The sequence below is a fragment of the Macrobrachium nipponense genome, chromosome 3, assembly GCF_015104395.2.
Source record: "Macrobrachium nipponense isolate FS-2020 chromosome 3, ASM1510439v2, whole genome shotgun sequence".
Taxonomy (NCBI): Eukaryota; Metazoa; Arthropoda; class Malacostraca; order Decapoda; family Palaemonidae; genus Macrobrachium; species Macrobrachium nipponense.
In genome coordinates this window covers 93891938-93896937 of record NC_087202.1, presented here as the reverse complement: position 1 = coordinate 93896937, position 5000 = coordinate 93891938, and the positions used below count along the sequence as shown (strand labels likewise).

The 5000-nt window shown below is 43.0% G+C and overlaps 1 protein-coding gene and 1 pseudogene across 2 annotated transcripts in view; both read right to left on the bottom strand.

Moving 5' to 3' along the window:
• The window catches only part of LOC135221894 (uncharacterized), a 242643-nt gene that overhangs the window by 220067 nt on the left and 17576 nt on the right, over positions 1-5000 (bottom strand). The window lies entirely within an intron of this gene.
• Positions 1462-5000, bottom strand: part of LOC135222246 (uncharacterized) — a 3930-nt pseudogene continuing 391 nt past the window's right edge.

Below are 5000 nucleotides of genomic sequence, written 5' to 3'. Positions count from 1 at the left end.
AGGTTAAGTATATCTTAGTTTTACCAGACCACTGAGATGATTAACAACTCTCCTAGGGCTGGCCCGAATGATTAGACATTTTCACGTGGCTAATGAACCAATGGGACCTACAGCTTATTGTGGGATCCGAACCACATTATATCGAGAGAGAGGTGAATTTCTATCACCAGAAATAAATTCCTCTGATTCTGCGTTGGCCGAGCCGAGAACATTTCAGTTAGGATAATCCGTCACCATTCTTTGATCTTTTTGACCGTTGTACGTACTTGAATTATTTTTTTTTTTTTTGGGCATTAATGGGTTAAACTCAAGTGCATTGTTCTCTCACACAAAAATCATAGATCAACATGGAACGTAATACCACAAACTTGTGGGCTAACAACATGTGATCACAGTTGTGTGTGTTATCCTCAACGCAAATAAATAAATAATATATATATAATATATATATATATATATATATATATATATATATATATATATATTTAATTTGCGTTGAGGATAACACACACCACTGTGATCACTTGTTGTCTGCCCATAAGTTTGTGGTATTATGTTTTCATGTTGCTCGAGGATTTTTGTGCGAAAGAACAGTGCACCCTAGTTTAATCCATTTATGCCCGGAAAAAATAAAGTTGTGCGATCAGTTTCATTTTTACATATATGACAGATATTAGTTAGGTAACCTATGAAATAGCCTTCAGGCGCAGTCACACTAACGAATTTTCCGTCGACTTTTGAATTTGACGTCGACTTTTCATGCTTTGACGACGACTTTCGGGTTTCGTCGTCACGAATTTTGAAAACGACCGCGATCGAATTCAACCCACCGCTACCGTCGACTATATTGTTTGTTTACATCTCGGAGAGCGCGCATTTCAAGTCGTGAAAAGGAAGATGTAGAGTTTGGTACAGTGGACAAGGTTATCAGAACAGTTTTTGGTCGAAGATATAACGGAGAGACGATGCTTATGAATGAATTGTTCAGTTCTTCATGGTTAGCTCGTCTTCCATGTTCAGTTCCTTTACTAGTCTGTAATAAACCCTTCGTATTTACGTCGTTTTAAGAACATCATTAAATACCTAACAGCACGACGCAATGTGATAGATGGCTTTCCGTTAAAAGTAATTCTTGTTTTAACACTTTTGGAAGTCACAGCTGAGGCGGATTGTTTAAATGTTTTGACGACGACAGTACGAAGAAGAACGTGTGTGACATCCAGAGTACAGAATGACGTCGACTTTTTTTGGATAATCGACGACAAACTCAGAAAAAGTCGACGAAAATATTGTTAGTGTGACCGCCTTTAGCGTTCCATTTGAAGGTATAGATTAGGTGAAAGACGAAAAAAATTAATGTTGCAAAAACTGTGGCAGTAAAGAAACACAGACTTGGTTTTTTCTTCTTTACTTAAAAAATGATATATATATAATGGATACAGACACACAACGATCCTTTGGTGGAGAGGTAATAATCTCCTACAGGGCTTGATTTCAACTAACCACACATACTCCCCACTCTCCAAGAGAACATCTTAAATAATCATTGACAATCAACAACAAGTAATATACAAACTCAACTAGTCATAAACGGTCATTTACACCTCTTCCTTAATAACCCACAACAACAGAAATACCTTTATACATAAACTGTCCAATTAAACCCAAACAGTAATTAACAGTTTCAAACAATAATTATACACTCCCCCCTGAATTACATTCACATATATTACAAACTCTAGCTCTTCTAACTCTTGTTGAATGTCTTGAATTCGCGTTGCACTCAGCAACAGTGCCTGAATCTTCCTCTTCCCCCTCATCTTCATGAACAGGAAGCTGTATAAGAAGCTCCTCATCCTCAGCATCAGTAGTTTCTTCACTCATATCAATCCTTGTGAAGAACATGAACGAAGATCTCTAACATGGCGTGGAACTCCATTGACTTCAACAGCTTGTTCTGACAAAACTCTCGTAACCTTGCCTCTTTCAAATTGCATATTGCATCGCATGTTGGATGGTTTTACCCACACCTCATCACCTACTTTGTAGGGGCCACTCACTGCCACTTTGTTCATTGAGCATGGATCCACTCCTCGGACCCTCACAGGGTAAGAATACAGCATACTGACGGGGGCAGGTCCGTTGAGTCGCAGTCCATCACGAGGCCATCAAATTATACAGAATATACAGCCTCTGCAATGCTACAGCCTTTTCCTTGCAGCAATGACTTTAACAGTTCGATGGCATCTCTCAGCTATACCATTTCCTGATGGAACATAAGCACATCTAAAATTAAGATGCACGCACCACTTTTTTGCAAAGTCAGCAAATAGTTTGTTGCGAAAAGCAGTGTCATTGTCAGTTAACAGTTCCTCCGGCGCTCCTCGTTCATAGAACACTGTCTCAAGTTGCCCGATGATGCTCTCACTGGTCTGAAAATGGAGCTGACGCCAGATGGCAAATCGAGATGGTCCACAATCAATGAGAGTAAGATACGGCCGTCCATCATAGTGAGTAATATCCATGCCAACTCTCTGCCACACTCTATCTACTTCCAGACTACCCTTCTGCCACTTCACTGGGGCCGGGCCTATTGACTGGCATGCCTCACAGCATTTGACAACAGCCTGTACTTGCCGCCTGGTACTCCTGGATGGACTTTCTTCACAAAATGAGAGTTTCTTCTCACACCCGGGTGACCAGCAGCATGATGGATCTCCTTAATTCCATCACTAATGGCAGGGACAACAGAAGCACACACAAGTTTTGCATCTTGGTGACATGAACATAGGTCCCTCAGCCAGCGCTGAGGTACACGTGTCAAACTGTCAGCTTTATTATTGGCAGAAGACACAAGTGTAATAGACAGCTGGAGGTCACACTCTTCTATCAATGACAAGAACTATTCCTAGTCTTCTTCTGATGAGCATTTCACTTGCAGCCTTAGTCCTTCCAATCTGCTTTTTTTCCTAAAAGTCCATCTGAAATCCATTTATGCACAGTAGATGAGTCAGTCATTAATTCCACCTTTTGTATCTTCCAAGCCAGTGCAAGATTCAATCCTTTAATGACTGCATCTAGCTCAGCCATATTGATGGGGCAAGAGTCGTCTTTCTGCAGCCAGCTGGCATCTTCCAAAATGGAACCATTTACTTCCACTGCAACACCAAGCGCAAGAGAACTAGCATCCACCCAGATCTTGAATTTGTCACCGGTGACATTCCACTGTCCTCTCACAGGGTCATCCTTCTTAACCTTCTCCAGAAGTTCCTGCAAACACATTTTGATGTAATCATCATTAATGACGTCATCCCATCCTTCAGTGACTTTATTGACTCTTCTCTTGATGAATGCTACCGCCACTCGCAGCCATCCACAAACAGGGTAATGGCCTAACAGTCTACCACAGTATGAGAACACTGCTTGCCGAGTCAATTGTCTTGGTGCATCGCCCAGGTCATTGTCCCTTTTCCAAAAAAGACTCTCCTGCTCCCCCCAAACTCTCAGGCCCAATGCTCGAGCCCCTTCAGCAAGTCTTTGGTGTGGTTTACTTACTAGCCCAAAATTTCTAAGATGCTCCTCTACACAGCTGGCCTTAACAATATCTTCATTCACCAAGATGTCATCAATATAAGCTGATGTTCCTTTTCTTACAATTGGGTCCTGAAGGAGAACACAGTTTAAAACAGATTTCATTACCATCGGAGCAATATTCAAGCCAAACCCCAGTCGAGTCAGGCAATACCTCTGGCCTTTGAAATATACAGTCTGGTATGGCCACAGAGACTCATGGATTCTTATTTGCAGGTAAGCTTTAGCCAAGTCTACTACAGATACATTCACTCCTTGCCTGCGCCACTCACGTAGTTTGTCTGAGCACACATCCGAGTCTGCTGTAAATGCATCAATGTACGTATTCAGTTCTCTGAAGTCCAGTACAGGCCGCACCTTCTTTTTATTTTGCTTCACAACAGCCATGAGGGGAATAAGCCCCTTAGCTGGTCCATATTTATTCTCATCATAAGGAAGCAGTCAGCCATCATTCACCCATCTTTGTAGCTCTGATTCATACAGGTCCTTTGCCAACTGAGGTACAGAATATGCCTTTACTCCATTCTCCAGGACGCCAGGCTCCTTGCCCTCAGACCATTTCCATGTAGCTGTCCAACATTTAATCACAGGATCATAAATTGCACTAAAATCACGCTCATCCACCCCCACCTTCACATCAGCAGCTGCAGAAAAAAGATTGTCTTCCATTCCAAATCGTACACCACCCTGGGTATCGACAGTGACTTCTCCTAGAGCCCTCACACCATCCATGCCGAGAAGAAATTTAAAACCGAGGGGCATTTTACACATACAGAAATGCTGGCAGTAGCTCCATTACTGAGCTGCAAGTGCACGACGCCCATTCCTTCACACACCCATTCTTGCCCACACACAGTTATCATGCTAACTGCGCACTTGTTCCATGCCTTACAGCATGAGACATGAGCAATGCTTTGAGAACACCCAGTGTCTACTAACACGCAATACTGAAGACCCTCTACACTCAAAACAGTACTTGGCAGCACCTTACTCAGTGGGTTTGGGGAGAGGAGGCTGGCGCTGATGCCTCCTCTCCTTGCTCGTTTCCCGGACAAGCTGACGCAATGTGCCCCATTCCACCACACCTATAGCACTTTACCCTTCTCCGAAATCGACCATTTACTCGGTTGCGAGCAAGACAGTCCCTGGCAAAGTGATTTGGTCCAAGGCATACATGACATTTCTGAACTGTTGTTTCTACTGGCACAGAACCCAAGCTTCCTGTGGCGCCAAAACATGTTTCCACTGAAACAGAAGGAAGGTCATCTTTCAGAACCGCCGTGCCAAAATCTGTTCCAGATCGAGGGCCTCCATGCGAGACCCGGCTCTCAACAGCTGACGAACTCTCTCTGGAAGTCCAGCTACAAAAGCACATGCAAGAGCTTTTTCAGAAATTCCTCCAAACAGGG